General features: G+C 38.2%; 1 long non-coding RNA gene across 1 annotated transcript; it reads left to right on the forward strand.

Moving 5' to 3' along the window:
• Positions 1 to 18,092: 18,092 nt before the first annotated feature.
• Positions 18,093 to 18,719, forward strand: LOC143657988 (uncharacterized). Its single transcript, XR_013163050.1, has 2 exons — positions 18,093 to 18,224; positions 18,553 to 18,719. It is a non-coding gene; the product is annotated as an uncharacterized LOC143657988 (long non-coding RNA).
• The last annotated feature ends 675 nt before the right edge of the window (positions 18,720 to 19,394 follow it).

Raw genomic sequence — 19,394 nt, forward strand, 5'->3', positions numbered from 1 at the left:
TCATTGTGGTTTTGATTTGCATTTCTCTAATGGCCAGGGACATTGAGCATCTCTTCATGTGCCTCTTGGCCATCCGTATTTCCTCTTCTGAGAGGTGTCTGTTCAAGTCTTTTTCCCATTTTGTAATTGGGTTGGCTGTCTTTTTGTTGTTGAGATGAACAATCTCTTTATAAATTCTGGATACTAGACCTTTATCTGATATATCATTTCCAAATATTGTCTCCCATTGTGAAGGCTGTCTTTCTACTTTCTTGATGAAGTTCTTTGATGCACAAAAGTGTTTAATTTTGAGGAGTTCCCATTTATTTATTTCCTTCTTCAGTGCTCTTGCTTTAGGTTTAAGGTCCATAAAACCGCCTCCAGTTGTAAGATCCATAAGATATCTCCCAACATTTTCCTCTAACTGTTTTATGGTCTTAGACCTAATGTTTAGATCTTTGATCCATTTTGAGTTAACTTTTGTATAGGGTGTGAGAGATGGGTCTTCTTTCATTCTTTTGCATATGGATATCCAGTTCTCTAGGCACCATTTATTGAAGAGACTGCTCTGTCCCAGGTGAGTTGGCTTGACTGCCTTATCAAAGATCAAATGTCCATAGATGAGAGGGTCTATATCTGAGCACTCTATTCGATTCCATTGGTCGATATATCTATCTTTATGCCAATACCATGCTGTTTTGACCACTGTGGCTTCATAATATGCCTTAAAGTCAGGCAGCGCGAGACCTCCAGCTTCGTTTTTTTCCCTCAAGATGTTTTTAGCAATTCGGGGCGCCCTGCCCTTCCAGATAAATTTGCTTATTGGTTTTTCTATTTCTGAAAAATAAGTTGTTGGGATTTTGATTGGTATTGCATTGAATCTGTAAATCAATTTAGGTAGGATTGACATCTTAACTATATTTAGTCTTCCAATCCATGAACACGGTATGCCCTTCCATCTATTTAGGTCTTCTGTGATTTCTTTTAGCAGTTTTTTGTAGTTTTCTTTATATAGGTTTTTTGTCTCTTTAGTTAAATTTATTCCTAGGTATTTTATTCTTTTAGTTGCAATTGTAAATGGGATTCGTTTCTTGATTTCCCCCTCAGCTTGTTCATTACTAGTGTATAGAAATGCTACAGATTTTTGAATGTTGATCTTGTAACCTGCTACTTTGCTGTACTCATTTATTAGCTCTAATAGTTTTGTTGTGGATTTTTCCGGGTTTTCGACGTATAGTATCATATCGTCTGCAAACAGTGATAGTTTTACTTCTTCCTTTCCAATTTTGATGCCTTGTATTTCTTTTTCTTGTCTAATTGCTCTGGCTAGAACCTCCAACACAATGTTGAATAATAGTGGTGATAGTGGACATCCTTGTCTTGTTCCTGATCTTAGGGGGAAAGTTTTCAATTTTTCCCCATTGAGGATGATATTAGCTGTGGGTTTTTCATATATTCCCTCTATCATTTTAAGGAAGTTCCCTTGTATTCCTATCTTTTGAAGTGTTTTCAACAGGAAAGGATGTTGAATCTTGTCGAATGCCTTCTCTGCATCAATTGAGATGATCATGTGATTTTTCTGCTTTGATGTGTTGATATGGTGTATTACATTAATTGATTTTCTTATGTTGAACCATCCTTGCATACCTGGGATGAATCCTACTTGGTCATGATGTATAATTCTTTTAATGTGTTGTTGGATACGATTTGCTAGAATTTTATTGAGGATTTTTGCATCTGTATTCATTAGAGAGATTGGTCTGTAGTTTTCTTTTTTTGTAATATCTTTGCTTGGTTTTGGTATGAGGGTGATGTTGGCTTCATAGAATGAATTAGGTAGTTTTCCCTCCACTTCGATTTTTTTGAAGAGTTTGAAGAGAATTGGTACTAATTCTTTCTGGAATGTTTGGTAGAATTCACATGTGAAGCCATCTGGTCCTGGACTTTTCTTTTTAGGAAGCTTTTGAATGACTAATTCAATTTCTTTACTTGTGATTGGTTTGTTGAGGTCATCTATGTCTTCTTGAGTCAAAGTTGGTTGTTCATGTCTTTCCAGGAACCCGTCCATTTCCTCTAAATTGTTGTATTTATTAGCGTAAAGTTGTTCATAGTATCCTGTTATTACCTCCTTTATTTCTGTGAGGTCAGTAGTTATGTCTCCTCTTCCATTTCTGATCTTATTTATTTGCATCCTCTCTCTTCTTCTTTTTGTCAATCTTGCTAAGGGCCCATCAATCTTATTGATTTTCTCATAGAACCAACTTCTGGTCTTATTGATTTTCTCTATTGTTTTCATGTTTTCAATTTCATTTATTTGTGCTCTAATCTTTGTTATTTCTTTCCTTTTGCTTGCTTTGGGGTTAGCTTGCTGTTCTTTCTCCAGTTCTTCCAAATGGATAGTTAATTCCTGAATTTTTGCCTTTTCTTCTTTTCTGATATAGGCATTTAGAGCAATAAATTTCCCTCTTAGCACTGCCTTTGCTGCGTCCCATAAGTTTTGATATGTTGTGTTTTCATTTTCATTCGCCTCGAGGTATTTGCTAATTTCTCTTGCAATTTCTTCTTTGACCCAGTCGTTGTTTAGGAGTGTGTTGTTGAGCCTCCACGTATTTGTGAATTTTCTGGCACTCTGCCTATTATTGATTTCCAACATCATTCCTTTATGGTCCGAGAAAGTGTTGTGTAAGATTTCAATCTTTTTAAATTTGTTAAGACTTGCTTTGTGACCCAGCATATGGTCTATCTTTGAGAATGATCCATGAGCACTTGAGAAAAAGGTGTATCCTGCTGTTGTGGGATGTAATGTCCTATAAATGTCTATTAAGTCTAGTTCATTTATAGTAATATTCAGATTCTCTATTTCTTTGTTGATCCTCTGTCTAGATGTTCTGTCCCTTGATGAGAGTGGTGAGTTGAAGTCTCCAACTATTATGGTATATGAGTCTATTTCCCTTTTCAGTGTTTGCAGTATATTCCTCACGTATTTTGGGGCATTCTGATTCGGTGCGTAAATATTTATGATTGTTATGTCTTCTTGTTTAATTGTTCCTTTTATTAGTATATAGTGTCCTTCTTTGTCTCTTTTAACTGTTTTACATTTGAAGTCTAATTTGTTGGATATTAGTATAGCCACTCCTGCTCTTTTCTGGTTGTTATTTGCATGAAATATCTTTTCCCAACCTTTCACTTTCAACCTATGTTTATCTTTGGGTCTAAGATGTGTTTCCTGTAGACAGCATATAGAAGGATCCTGTTTTTTAATCCATTCTGCCAATCTATGTCTTTTGATTGGGGAATTCAGTCCATTGACATTTAGTGTTATTACTGTTTGGATAATATTTTCCTCTAACATTTTGCCATTTGTATTATATATATCATATCTGATTTTCCTTCTTTCTACACTCTTTTCCATATCTCTCTCTTCTGCCTTTTTGTATCTGACTCTAGTGCTCCCTTTAGTATTTCTTGCAGAGCTGGTCTCTTGGTCACAAATTCTCTCAGTGACTTTTTGTCTGAGAATGTTTTAATTTCTCCCTCATTTTTGAAGGATAATTTTGCTGGATATAGGAGTCTTGGTTGGCAGTTTTTCTCTTTTAGTATTTTAAATATATCATCCCACTGTCTTCTAGCTTCCATGGTTTCTGCTGAGAAATCTACACAAAGTCTTATTGGGTTTCCCTTGTATGTAATGGATTGTTTTTCTCTTGCTGCTTTCAAGATCTTCTCTTTCTCTTTGACCTCTGACATTCTAACTAGTAAGTGTCTTGGAGAACGCCTATTTGGGTCTAATCTCTTTGGGGTGCGCTGCACTTCTTGGATCTGTAATTTTAGGTCTTTCATAAGAGTTGGGAAATTTTCAGTGATAATTTCTTCCATTAGTTTTTCTCCCCCTTTTCCCTTCTCTTCTCCTTCTGGGACACCCACAACACGTATATTTGTGCGGTTCATATTGTCCTTGAGTTCCCTGATACCCTGTTCAAATTTTTCCATTCTTTTCCCTATAGTTTCTGTTTCTTTTTGGAATTCAGATGTTCCATCCTCCAAATCACTAATTCTATCTTCTGTCTCTTTAAATCTATCATTGTAGCTATCCATTATTTTTTCTATGTTTGCTACTTTATCCTTCACTTCCATAAGTTCTGCGATTTGTTTTTTCAGTTTTTCTATTTCTTCTTTATGTTCAGCCCATGTCCTCTTCATGTCCTCCCTCAATTTATCGATTTCATTTTTGAAGAGGTTTTCCATTTCTGTTCGTATATTCAGCATTAGTTGTCTCAGCTCTTGTGTCTCCTTTGAGCTATTGGTTTGTTCCTTTGACTGAGCCATATTCTCAATCTTTTGAGCGTGGACAGTTATCTTCTGCTGCTGGCATCTGGGCATTTATTCAGATTTCTCTTGGTGTTGGACCCAGCAAGGTTGTAATATTTTTCTGTGAAATCTCTGGGTTCTGTTTTTCTTATCCTGCCCAGTAGGTGGCGCTCGTGGCACACGTTTGTCTGCGGGTCCCACCAGTAAAAGGTGCTGTGGGACCTTAAACTTTGGAAAACTCTCGCCGTCCTGGGGGTTCGCTAGCCGAAACGGCTTGAGCCGGCCCGGGGTCCGAACGCAGGGAGGGTTGCTGGTCGCCGCAGCCAGGGAAAGAGCCCGTCCGAATTTCCTAGTCGGCCCTGGGCAACACGCGTGGCGGGAGGGCGCCAGCGGCAGCGGCCCGCCCAAGAGAGTGCACGTTCCCCGGGAGTCACGGGGTCACCGTTCTCCGCGGCCTGGGGGTTTCCGATCCAATTCTCTCAGTTGGTCCGGGGGCTGCGCGTGTTGTGGGCGCCAGTCGCCTTGGTTTCAGGGGACCACCTCTCCAATTCTCCCAGTCGGCCCGGGAAGGGGGAAGGGAGTAACTCCGGCCGCTTGCCACCCCGCCCGGTAAGGCCCGCGCGCCTCGGCGATCTCACCCGAGCTGCTTCTCTCAGCCAGCCAGCCGTTCCAGGATGGGGTACGCTGTCTTTTTTTATCTCTGTTGTGGCTTTGGGCGCTTTCTGTATCGTTTCTACTCCCCTAGTAGGTGTCCTGGAGAAGAAACTAAGATCCGCGCGTCTTACTAAGCCGCCATCTTCCAGGAAGTCCCCTTATATAATCTTTATCCACTTTTAATTATACAATTCAGTGGTATTAATTCTTTTCACAATGTTACACTACCCTTGCCACCATCCATTACCAAAACTGTTTCATCCTCTCAAATAGAAACTCTGCACCAATTAGCCATTATCTCCCCATTCGCTACCTTGATCCAGCCCATGGCGACCTGTATTTGAATTTCTAGCCCTATGAATTGGGGTAGTCTAATTATTGCATATAAATTGATTGTACAATATCTACCCAGTTGTATCTGGCTTATTGCATCATGCATCAGAATTCATCCGTTCTTACAGGTGAATAATATTCCATTATATATACAGACCACATTTTTGTTTAACTATTTATCTACTGATGGATACTTAAGTTGCTCTGTTCAAGTCTCTGCTTTCAGTTCTTTGGAGTACATACCTAGAAGTGGGATTGCTATGTCCTATGGTAATTCTTTACCTAATATTTAATTTACTGAGAAACCAACAAATTTTCAATGGAGCTTCACCATTTTATATTCCCAGCAAGGTAATAACATTCCTGTTTCTCCACATGAAAATAATATATTATTTTTCATTTTTTTTAAATAGTAGCCACTCTATTGGGTGTAAAATGCTATCTCGTTGTGGTTTTTATTTGCATTTCCCAAAAGGCTAATGAGGTGAACTTCTTTTCACATGCTTTTTAATCATTTATATATCTTCTTTGGAGAAATGTCTATTCAAGTCTTTGACCATTTATTCACTGGACTGTTTAGATTTTGTTATTGAGTTGAAGGAGTTCTTCAAATATTCTGGATATTAAACCTTTATCAGTTTCCAAGTATTTTCTTCCATTCTGTAGGTTGTCTTTTTCCTTTCTTTATAAACTCTTTTTCACATAAGTTTTTAATTTTAATGAAGTTCCATATATATATATATATGGACATTGTAGCTATATATATATATAGTTACTCATGCCTGTGGTGCAAAATCTAAGAAACTGTTGCCTAACACAAGGTCTTGAAGATGTTTCCCCTTGTATTCTTTTAGGAGTTTTATAGTTTGGGCTCTTACATTTAGGTCTTTGATCCATTTTGAGTTAATTTTTGTATATGGTATGAATTAAAGTTCTTACCGTCATTCTTTTGCATGTGGCTATCCACTTTTCCCAGCACTGTTTGTTAAAGAGACTATTCTTTCCCCCCATTGAGTGGATTTGGCACACTTGTCAAAAGTCAGATGCTAAAATCATCACTTACTGCTTCTTTTGTGCTTAAGCATTTCTCACATTATCCCTTTACTCTTGCATGCTACTTTGGATGGCAAGGAGAAGCCAGGCTGTACTTCTACACTTAGCTTAGAAATCTCCTTAGCTCAATGTCCATGTCCATTGCTTACAAGTTCCAGATACAATCCAATATCAGAACACAACTTTGCCAATTATTCTGCCATCACCTTTCTTCCAGTTTTCAATAACAGATGCATCATTTCCTTCTAAGACCTCACTGAAGAAACCCTTAGTGTCCATATTTCTACAAATATTCCTATTCAAATAAATCTAGGCTTTTTCTATCAAGCTCCACACAAATTCTCCAGCCTCTACTCAAATGTGGAAAAAGCCGTTTCCATATTTTTAGGTTTTTGTAATAGCAGCAACCTACTTACTTATACCAAAAACTCTTAGTTTTCTAGCTGAAAAACAATGTGAATTTATTGGATCACAGTTTTGAGGCTAGGACAAGTCCAAAATCAAGGTGTCAGCAAGGCAATCCTATCTCCCTGAAGACTGATTGTGGCATTCTGGGGCTGGGTTCCAGCAATGATTCCTCTGTGGCTTTTCTGACATGTGGCAATGAATAGGGCAGAATCTTCTCCTTTCTCCTTTGGGTTCCACTGACCTCCAGCTTCTGACTGCCCCCTGTGGCTTCTCCTTCTGTGTCCAATTGCCTTTACTTATAAGGACCTCAGCCAGAGTGGATTAAGTCCACCCTCACTCAGTTTATGCACTTTTTAACAAGTTACATCTTCAAATGTCCCATTTACAAATGTCCCATTTACACAGGACCAGCAGGGCCTGGGAGTGTAATTGGCCGTTTTGGAGGGACATGATTCAATCCTCAACAGACTTGGTTTGCTAGTATTCCACTGAAGATTTCTACATGTATATTTATAAGGGACATTGGTCTGTAATTTACTTTTGATATATTTACCTGTCCTTGGTACTGGGGTGATGCTGGCATCATAGAATGAATCAGGAAGTGTTCCCCCATCTTCAGTTAATTGGAAAAATTTGAGCAGCATTGATGTTAACTCTTCTTTGAATATTTGGTAAGACTCACCAATGAAACCACCTGATCCTGGGCTTTACTTTGTTCAGAGGTCTTTATTACTGATTTAGTCTCTTCACTTGGTCTGTTGAGGTATTTCTTCTCAAGTCAGTATTAAATAGTTTGTATTTCTAGGAATTTGACTACTAAATCTAGGTTATCTAATTTGTTGGTGTATAGCTGTTCATACTGTTCTCTAATAATTTTTATTTCTATTGGGTCAGTAGTAATATCCCTCCTTTCATTTCTGACTTAACTTGTATCGTCTTTTTTTTTTTTTCAGTCTAGGTAAAGGTTTGTTGAGTCTATTGATCTTTTCAGAAAACCAACATTTAGTTTTGTAGATTCTCTCTAGTGTTTATTATAACCTATTTTATTTATTTATCTCCACTCTAATCTTTGTTATTTCCTTTCTTCTGCTCACTTTGGGATTAGTTTGCTCTTCTTTTTCTAGTTACTACAGGAGTGGGGTTAGAGTTCCAATTTGAGATCTTCTTTTCTAATGTAATCATGTAGAGCTATAAATTTGCCTCTCAGCACTGCCTTTACTTCATCCTGTAAGTTTTAATGTTCTGTGTTTTCATTTTACTTTGCCTCAAGATATTTTCAGATTTCCTTTGTGATGTCTTCTTTTTTTTTTTTTTTTCTTTTTGTATGCTGTATGGTGTGGGTCACATTTCATTCTTTTTCCATGTGAGTATCACTTTATTGCAGCACCATTTGTTGAATTTTTTTCTTTTTTTTTTGTGATTTCTTCTTTGGCTCATTGATTGTTTAATTTCTATCTATATATGAACTTTCTAGTTTTCCCTCTGTTATTTTGAGCTGTATTCCATTGTGGTGGTCAGAGAAAATGCATTGTATGATTTCAATATTTTTAAATTTATGAGACTTATTTTGAACCTAACAATGTCTATCCTGGAGAATGATCCCTGTGCACTAGAGAAGGGTATTCTGTATAGTCTGCTGTTATTGGATGAAGTGTTCTATATGTGTCTGTTAGGTCTAGTTGGTTCAGAATATCATTTAAGTCATTTATTGCCTTATTTATCTTCTGTCTAAATGTTCTATCCATTATTGAAAGTGGTATATTGAAGTCTCCTACCATTAGTGTAGACCCATCTATTTCTCCCTTCAAATATATCTATACTGGCTTCATATATTTTGGCACTCTGCTGTTAGGTGCACATATGTTTATAATTGTTATGTCTTCTTGTTGAATTGACTCTTTTATGAGTATTTAATGTCCTACTTTGTCCCTTGTAACAGTTTCTGAGTTAAAGTCTATTTTACCAGTTATTAGTAAAGCTACTTCAGCTCTCTTGTGGTTACTATTTGCATGGCATATTTTTCCATCTTTTCTCTTTCAACCTGCTTGTGTCTTTGAATTTAAGGAGAGTGTCAGGTAAGCAGCAAATACTTAGTCCTTTTTTTTTTTTTTAATCTATGCTGCCAACCTCTTCCTTTTGACTGGAGAATTTAAACCATTTATATTTACAGTTAATTACTGATAATGCAGGACTCTCTTCTGCCATATTGCTATCTGATTTTTGTAAGTCCTATACCTTTTTAGTCCCTCAATTTTTTATTGCTGGCAGTTTTCATATTTGATTTTTTGTAGCAAACCATTTTGAGTACTATATAATTTCCTTCTGTATATATTTTTTCAGTTATTTTCTTTGCAGTTACCATAGGGCTTAAACTTACTACCCTAAATCTATAACAGTCATATTTGATTTGACACCAACTTAACTAGCATACACAACTCTGTTGCTATACCTCTCCATCCCAGCACCTTTTGATGTACTTGTTACAAATTATATCTTAATACATTGTGTGTCCAAAACCATAGGTTTATCATTATTTTTATGCATTTGTACTTTAGGACTTGTAAGAAGTAAAAAGTGAGTTACAGGGGCGGGCCGCGGTGGCTCAGCGGGCAAGAGTGCTTGCCTGCCGTGCCGGAGGACCCCGGTTCGATTCCCGGCCCCAGCCCATGTAACAAACAAACAAACAAACAAAATATAATAAAACAAGAAAATGTTTAAAAATGTTTCCCTTTCTTCCTCCCTTCCTTCCTTCTCTGTCTTTCCTTCCTTTCCTCCCTCTCTCTTTAAAAAAAAAAAAAAAAAAAAAAGTGAGTTACATAGCAAAAGTACAGCACAATAGTACTGGCATTTATAAATACCCATGTGGTTTCTTTTACTGGAGATATTTATTTCCTCATGCTACTTCAATCTCCTATCTAGTGTCCTTTCCTTTCTGTCTAAAGAACTCCTGTTAACATTGCTTGTAGGGCAGGACTTGTGATAACATACTTCTTCAGGCATTGTTTCTCTGATAAGTCTTAATCTGTCCCTCATTTTTAAGAAACAATATTTTCTTTCAACACTAAATATTTCATCTCTCTACCTTCTTGCCTCCATGGTTTCTAATGAAATATTGACACTTAATCTTACTGGCACTCCCTTGTACATGGAATGTTGCTTTTTGCTTATAGCTTTTAGAATTCTCTTGTCTTTGGCATTTGACCATTTGACTACAATGTACCTGGGTGTGAATTTCTTCAATTTTATCCTGTTTAGTTTTCACTGGAATTTTTGAATGGATCTATACATGTCTATAATTAAATTTTGGAAATTTTCTTCCATTATTTATTTGAATAGCCATCTGTCCTTTTCTCTCTTTCCTCTCCTTCTGGAACTCCCATAATGCATATATTGATGCATTTGATGGTGTCCCACAGATCTCTTCAGCTTTATTCACTTTTCCTCATTCTTTTTTATTCTTCAACCTGATTAATTTCATTTGTCCATAATTTCATGCCTCCTTGTACATTTTGTAATTTTTTGTTCAGAACTATACATTCTGAGTTTTAGTTTTTTTGTCACACTGGAAATCTCATACTTCCACTCTTCAGTCCACCATACCAAGAAAAACAATCACAAAAGACAAAAAGGAAGATGAAAGAAAGAAAAGAAGTAGTAGCAGCAGCAGCAGCAATAGCAGGAAATTTAAAAGATTTAATAAGTCTAAACATATGTACCTAACAACAGGGTGCCAAAATATATGAAGCAAACATTGACATAATTGAAGGGAGAATTAGACAGTTCTACAATAATTGTTAGATATTTTAGTACACCAACTTCAATACTAGACAAAACATTTTGACAGAAGAACAATAAGGAAGTAGAAGACCTAAACAACATTATAAACCAACTAGATCAAACAAAATACATAGAATACTTCACCCAATAACAGCAGAAAACACCTTCTTTTCAAGTATACAAAGATCATTCTTGAGGATGGATCAGATTTTAGGACATAAGAAAAGTTTTAATAAATTTTAAAATATTAATATCATACAAAGTAACTTTTCCAACTACAATGGAATGAAGCTAGAAATTAATAACAGAAGGAAACTGGAAAATTTATAAACATGTGAAAATTAAACAGCACCTGTTAAACCAATATGTTAAAGAGAAATTACAAGCAAAATTAGAAAATACTTAGAGGCAATTGAAAACAAAGTCACAATGTGCCAAAAGTTATGTGATGCCACAAGGGAGAAAATCTATAGCAATGAACATTTATATTTACAAAGAAGAAAAATCTCATAACTTAACTTTACATCTTGAGGAACTAGAAAATGAAGAGCAAACTGAACCCCAAGTTAACAGAAGAAAGGGAATAATTAAGATCGGAGCAGAGATAAATGAAATAGAGGGTAGAAAAACAGTTGAGAGAATAAACAAAACAAAAAGTTGGTTCTTTAAAAAAAGTCAATAAAATTGTCAACACTTTGGCCAGACTAAGAGAAAAGATGCTGGGCGGGCCGCGGTGGCTCAGCGGGCAAGAGTGCTTGCCTGCCATGCCGGAGGACCCCGGTTCGATTCCCGGCCCCAGCCCATGTAAAAAACAAACAAACAAACAAAATATAATAAAACAAGAAAATGTTTAAGATGTTTCCCTTTCTTCCTCCCTTCCTTCCTTCCATCCTTCCTTCCTTCTCTCTGTCTTTCCTTCCCTTCCTCCCTCTCTCTTAAAAAAAAAAAAAAAAAAAAAAAAAAAAAAAAAAAAAAAAAGAGAGAAAAGATGCTAATAACTAAAATAAAAAATGAAAATGGTGATATCACTACTGACCTTACAGAAATAAAAGTGATTATAAGAAAATACTATCAGCAGTTGTTCACCTTTTAAAATTAGATAATCTACAGATAAGTACTGAAATGCAGAGGGGCCAGCCTCTCCAGAACATCAACTGTCCCATTATCCCATATTATTGGCAGCCCTTCCAACATGAAAAGTCAGAATGTGTATAGTCCAAATACCTCTAAAGAGTGGGAGAAAGATCAAAGGTGATGGTGGAATTATACAGAGGAAGTAGGGTTTAAAAAATGAGTATGATTGCTGAATCATTATATTGATATTTCTTTGTCTCCTGTACCTTAGAGCAGCTAGAAGTAAAAAACTAACATTGTGGAATTGTAACCCATACTATACTCTGAAATCTGCTGTACAACTAATTGTTTCGCTGTGCTTTGAAATTTATTACTTTTTTGTGTATATGTTATTTTTCACAAAACAATAAAGTCAATTGTGATGATAAATGTGCAGCTATATGATGAGAAAAATCAATGTACTCATGCATTGCATTAAAGAATTTAACAGGAGGGCCACGGTGGCTCAGCAGGCAAAGACGCTTGCCTGCCATGCTAGAGGACCCGGGTTCGATTCCCGGTGCCTGCCCATGTTAAAAAAAAAAAAAAAAAAACAAATAAAAAATTTAACAACTTAAAAAATTAAATAATCTAGAAGAAATGGAAAAATTCCTAGAAATATACCAATTACCTAAATTGACTTAAGAAAAAATAACAAACCTATGACAAGTACAAAGATTCAATCAATAATCAAAAACCTACCACCCAAGAAATGTCCAAGACCGGATGGCTTCACTGGTGAATTCTACCAAACATTTCAAGAATAATTACAACCAACCCTTCTCAAGCTCTTTCAAAGAATTCAAGAGGAGGGAACACTTCCGAACTCATTCTCTGAAACCATCATTATTCTGATAGCAAAGCTTGGTAAAATCATCATGAGAAAAGAAAATTACAGATCAGTTTCCCTTAAGTATATGGATACAAAAGTCCTTAACACAATACTAGCAAATCAAATCCTATTGCATATTTAAAAATTATACACTTAGGATTAAGTGGGATATATCCCAGAATGCGAGGGTGGTTCAACATAACAAAATCAATCAGTTTAATACATTATATAAATTAAATGCAAGAAAAAAGTCATGGTTATCTCAATCGATGCAGAAAAGGCATTTGACAAAAAATTCAGCAACCTTTCTTGATAAAAACATTCAGAAAAGTAAGAATAGAAGGAATTTAATCAACATGATAAAGGTCATTTATGAAAAGCATACAGCTAGCATCATATTCAATGGTGAAAGAATTAAATTTTTCTCACTAAGATTAAGAATAAGACAAGGATGTCTGCTTTCACCACTGCTGTTGAATAGTGTACTAGATATTCTAACCAGAGCAGTTAAGGAAGAAAAATAAATAAAAGGCATCTAAATTGGAAAGGAAGAAATAAAACTTTATCTATCTGCATATGAAGTGACCTTATATATAGAAAATCCAAAAAAAATACACAAAAAACTATTGGAGCTAATAATGGATGGACAGGGGCTAAAAGTGGTAGAGAACCAATGACAAAAGTGTCCTTCTCTTTCTTTCCCAAGTCTTGTTCAGAATATACAATGTGGGAAAATAAGTGGAAATGGTCCATGCCCTGGCTCACCCCATTGGCCAGTCATGAGAACACTAGCAAAGTGCCTGAGGATCTCCTGGCTATGTAAGTGCTTCCTTTTCTCTTCTCCATATGTCTTTAGGACCCTAAAAGGCCACAGGGTACTAAAGAGGATTGCTATCCTTATTTGTGGGACTTGGGAGAAAATTTCTCTAGGCATGCCCTGCTTTAAAATTGGACTTCTAAATCAAACACAGGCCAATTGCTTTTTCATGGAGAATTCCTCTTCCAGTGGGAGCAAAATGGAAAATTGGTAGAACTAGCAGAGAAATGTAAACTTCCACTAAGGGCCCAACTCCCCAAAACCAAAAACAATTCAAAAAGAAGCATGTTTTCCACCCCCAATTAACTATAAAGTTGCTTCAGATCTTCATTTCCTCTCACAAAAGAAGACTGTACTTCTTAGATGTCAGAGTTTCCAGAGAAGAGACTGTACTTCTTAGACGTCAGAGTTTCCATAGAAGAGAAATGATTGCTGTTCCTTCATCCCCAAACAATGGACTGCATTCCTACTCCTCTTCTTCATACTCAGCAGAGTAAAAGACATGCAGTTTACTCCTCCAGTCACTAGAAAAATATCCTGGAGCTTCATGGAGAAGGTGGGAGAGAAAGGTAATATTCACCGAACACCAACATTGTCTCAAACATTGTACCACATTACGAGATTAAATACCACAACAACCCCAAGAAATAGGTCTTATTTACTCATTTTACAGATGAGTAACCAAGCCAGAATAGTCAGCTACCTCCAGCTCACAAGTGGTCGAGCCTGTGGTCAGAGATTGTCAGTGCTGGGGAATAAACAGACCTCTTCCAGGATGACTCACAATTTGTTCTGTGATTTCCTAAAACTCACTTAAACTCCCTATTAGAGTTATTAATATTATCACTTCTCCTAAATTTGAATAATCTTGTCTGTTCATTCTTTCTGCCGTTCCTGTTTCCTTGTCCTGTGGTGCTGCTGAATTAGATAATGTCTACAAAGCTTTCTGAGTTCCTTGAAGGGAAGTTTTGAATAAACACGAGTTATTAACCTTCAAAGCACCCAGAGTTTTGAATGCAGAAGTTATAAAAATTATCATAAAGTCCTGCTGGGGTTTGATAATGAACAGAAGCTTTATTGAATTTCAAATACTTCCTTTTCTTTCTGAGAGCAAAGGTGAGCCCCTCTAGCTAGAATGGATGTTAATCCAATGCCAGTCCCTAGCTGTTCCCTCTTCTGAGGTAAGGAAAGGTCAAGTGCCTCTTTCCAGAACCTTCCTCAGTGGCTTCATGGAGATTCAGAGCAGCAAATGCCTGAGGCTTCTGAACAATACAGCTCCATCATTCTCTGGCTCCAGCTCCCCAGGTGCAGCTGAAATGACAATGTGAAAGTGCCTGGCAGAGTCAAAGATGCTATCACTGAGAAGTCAAGACCCAGAAATTCAGCATTCAAAAGGGGTCTCATTCCTCACAGCTATGGCTCTCCTCACACTGACTACAATGATCGTATATCAGAAAAAGGCCTTCCGTTGTCCACCTATATTAAGTGCTCACAGAGGAAGGCAGGAATCAAACTGTGCCTCTCCTCCTGAGATTTGGATTTAGTGGAAGAGGAGGAGAAGAAGGGGAAGCGGAGGAAGCTAATAGAAACACCCCATCTTTTCTTGATTGTTCAAATGCTAAATCAGGAGAAGGGATCAAGAGAAGGGAGTGAGGTCTCAATGGCCAAGTTATCTCATCATCAAAGAACTCCTTCCACATTTTTTACGATAGCCTTTAACTTTGGTTTGGGTTCACAGTGCACCAACATAAACAGTTGTTACTTCCCAGGAGAATAGTGGCTACAGAATAGGCTGCTCCCTCCCCTGTCTTCAAAGGTCTACCAAGCCAGCTAAGAAAATAATCCTGAGGTATGGCTGTGGAGGAAGGCACCGGATCATCACACCAGACTCAACAGGACCTACCAGCACTGGCTGCCAAAAATGTTATTTGCATCGAACCTATTAGCCCTCCTGAAAAGAATGGCAAAGTGGAGTTAAGACACATGAGTGAATCCTGGAGCTCCAGAATGGAGACTCTTGAAAAAAATAAATAAATAAAGCACAAAGATACCTCCTGACTGGAAAAAATACCTATGGGAGAGAAAATCTCTCTGGAGGGAAGACTGAAATTGAGGGGCCTGAACTCTTCCGTAAAACAATAGTTTGATATTGGTAGAGATACCCAGTTTTGAGGGCAGTGATTGTGAATGTCCTCTGAACCCACACTAGGCAAACTGGACTTAGTTCCTTGAGAAAGAGAAACCTATAAGAATGCCTAAAGATCTAAGCCTTTCCCTCTAGAAACAACTCATAGGGATCAAATTCTTTGCCTTCATAGCCCATCTAGACCAACCAGGGTCCCTACCAAATTGGTCCTGAGGCCCTGACACAGAGATTTGCACCTACAGTAGCTATAGGAAAGTTTAACTGGTCTGCAATAAAAGTGCTGAAGCTTTAGAGACAGAAGGAACTGGGGCACCAGTTATTCTACCCGGAAAGGCCTCAGAGAATAGATCATTGTCGCTAAGCCTCACATTGTGCTCACATGGATTGTGCTATGTGGCTTTAAAAGAAAATTATTTCTTTTCATTACCACTGTGATATTCATTCATCCTTGACCATGCATATTAAACCCAGAATGTTTGGAATCAAGCAAATACGAATTTGAATACTTACATGATCTTGGGTGAAATGTTTAAATTCTCTTAGTCTCTTTCCTTTATTTACCCCATCTTTAAAATGGAGATAGTATTAGCACCTACCACATTATAAAATTGCAAGGTTTGATTTTGTTCATTTCAGGAAAGCCACCTATCTCAGTGCCTGGCATATAGTGAGCACTCAATAAAACATAGTAGCTCTAATTAGTGTCAAAGCAATAAGCAAGAAAATACTAACCATGTGAAAGGAATATTGAGGAGGGAGAGATATGGTAGCTGAGAAATGCTTCCCTTTCTCAGATAAGGAGGACAACCCTCTTAGGTAAGAAGAAAAACAATGATCAAAAGTCAGAAAATGTGGTGTCCTGACTATGTAGAAGATGCACCAGGCCAGAACAGAGAAGATTAAGAAGCAGGTATATAAGGCTGCCTTGCATAAAAGGACCTTGAACTTCTGGCAGATGGGTTGGACCTGCTGCAATGGATGACGGGAAGTGTCTGCTAGTGCCCAGGCTTTGGGCCATCTATATTCTCCAGTGGACAATGCCCCAAATCCTGGGATGGAAGACTCACCTCACAATGCTACCCCTCCATCCTGTCTTTGGCCCTGCTGGCAGTGGGCAGTGGCCTCAGAGCACTGTGCTACCCAAACTGACTAATCCAGGAAGGAAATGGGTGCCCTCAGTCATTTGCTGGGGGGGGGGGGGGGGGGGGGATGGGAAAAGGAAGGGAAGGGAGTTCAAGACCAGACTCAGGGATTTGAAAATCCTTGAGTCATTGCTTGACCCAAATGCTTGCCACGCTGGCTTTTCTAAAACACCAGCTCAAAGAGTGAGCCAATGCACCTTCTCCATTAACTGCATGTTTCACCTTGAAACCCCCAGCTCCTGGAAAAGCAGCCCATTTTTCTCAACCTCCAATAAAAAAGCCCAAGAAATTAAGAGAAATGTCCTGCAGATGAGGGTGCTCAGGAGGGGGCTGCCTTGATTAAAGTAGGTTGTTCTGCCAAGAAGACTTGAATATGCTCTCTTGGTTTGGGGCTGTTAGTGTGGTGCAGAGGCAGCAGGCAACATGAATTGCCTTTTATCTAATTGGAAAACTCCCACCGAGTTTAGAAGCACTCATTTAGACAGGCAGATCAATAAAAGAAATGGGGAGCGGATGGCTGTGGAGATGTTATAGAGATGAGCTGGTCCTCTATACATCTGCTTAATAAAGATTAACTCATCTTGGTTGCAATAGAAACCCAGAATACCCTCTTGGCTCCAGGCTGAGTTCTGTTTGTTTTCAGTGTGCAGACAGTTCTCAGAAGGGATGGGACAGAGACCCCATCTCTTGTCTTCCCTTTCTCTGAATTCAAGTGCCCTGGTGGAATGGAGGGACCTTAGAATTTAGGATGTTTCTAACATTTTCCTAAAATTGCATCCCCTGGACCCACAGAAAAGTGGAAGGGAACCAAAAAGCAGAGATCCACAGAAAAAGAATGGCAAAAAAAAAGGAAAGAGAAGTGGTGAGAGATGTCTGCCTCCCTTACCATTCCATAACATTTTATTGCAAAAGAGTCACATTACACAATAATGAACACTTTATGAGCATCTGTTTTAAGAACTCCCCTGTCTCCCCTGACTCTTCTACTCATTATTGAGTTAGGGGCCCTAAATTTTCTTTCTTCTTACCACATCACCACCCTCATAAGCTTTTGTCCACCCTGTCTTTGCCACCTTCTCCACTCTCTCCCCACCCCTATCCTATGCAGAGAGTCTTAAACTGCAGACCCCACCTGTCATTTCAAACAGAAGCTATTATTCCAGACCAGAGCATTGAAGCTATAGGATTTCAAAGGAAAAAAATGATCTGTGGCTGAAGATCCAGAAATAGAAGTGGTGTGTGTGTGTGTGTGCCCTGCAAGCACATACCCACATACATAATCATGCGCTGAGGTGGCAGTATTTCTTATCTATTTGGGAAATTTTTAGAAAGAAAGGAAGCCTGCTTTCAATTCATGTGTCCCTCCTTTGACTCCTGCAGAAGTTCCTCCCTGGGCAAGAGCTGCAGGAGGGAACCCACTGACACTCAGCTTTAATAAAGGCCTTTTTCTCTTGCACAGTCCTAAGGCAAAGGCACAGGCTGGTACCTGGGCCATGGGTCGGTTGCCATGGAAATCATTGCAGAGTCACAAATAAGGCAGTTTATGTTCTCTCAGCAGGACCAAACCAGAGCTAGAAGCTAGAGAGAGAAAAAGGAAAAGTGAGAGAGGAAGACAGAACCAGAAATATTAGAAATACCATCTGTCAGAAGCAAGCCAGAGAGGTAAAAGAAATAAAATGATGGGGTGCTGTTTGGGAGAAAGGAAATTTCAGAGGAAGTCTGAAGAGAAGGGGAAATGACATTGTTTTATTATTATTAATGTTTTGAGAGAGAGAGAAAGGTCTTATTTTCAGAGAGGAAGGGAAGGAGATCCCTTCCAAAAGGGCCCCCATACACCTCCCTCCCTTCCACTGGCTTTTTTCTTTCTTCTCCATTTGGTCAATGGTGCAAAAATCCTGCAAACGAAGGGGTAGGGGGTGTGGGAATACAGAGTGGAGGAGGAGGCAAGAGTAGTAGGAAGTAAGCCAGGCCATTCCTCTTTTCTTCTCAGTAACAAGATGAAGAAAGGCCCTGCCCTGGTTCCCACCAGGAAAGCTGTAGCCTGTTGGTCTCTCCTCTTTCACAAGTTCCACACCAAACTTCCACCTGTAAAACGCCATAAACTCTCCAGGATCACTGGAGCTGCTCTAAACACCCTTATTAAAATTTATCTCACAAGTCCAGTGAGAGTGGCCATACTATATTCCCAAGGTCATCTTTCATTCAAAGTGTCATTGGTTTCCTCACTATAGAAATAAGTTTGAGAATTAAGGCCTAGATTTAGACTCTTAAAGCAAATAAAAAACACCAAACTTATTTCAGCTAAGTATGAGCCATTATAAAAGACAAGGAGCCCTAAAGTATTGCCTTTTCCATGCCTGTTATTTTTTTTTATAGATGTGTATGCATTGATTTCAGTGCACATATGCTTTTGAGCAGCACACAAAAGGTGTCCCAGGATTTTCCAATTCATTATCAAGATAACCCGATTTTCAAAACTATTACCACCTCAGTTGCTTTCTCTGAGACTCATTCCTTTAATGGTGATCACTCCAGCTAATTCTGCCTTAGTCTAGAGTTTAAACAAACTGAGCATCTTCCTCTGTATTAATGGTTTGAGTAGTCCTAAAAGTCTTACCAATCTAAAATTTTCTTCCCCATTGTACAAAAGGTTAAATAGAGTTCTCCCAAATTTGTGTCTACCCAAAACCTCTGAATGTGACCTTATTTGGAAATAGGGTCTTTGCAGATGTAATCAAGCTAATATAAAGTCATCCTGGATAGGGTAGGTCCTAAATCCAATATGACCGTCCTTATAAGAAGAAAATTTAGACACAGAAATAGATTGAAGTA

The sequence above is a fragment of the Tamandua tetradactyla genome, chromosome 15 (genome assembly GCF_023851605.1).
Source record: "Tamandua tetradactyla isolate mTamTet1 chromosome 15, mTamTet1.pri, whole genome shotgun sequence".
NCBI classification, from domain to species: Eukaryota; Metazoa; Chordata; class Mammalia; order Pilosa; family Myrmecophagidae; genus Tamandua; species Tamandua tetradactyla.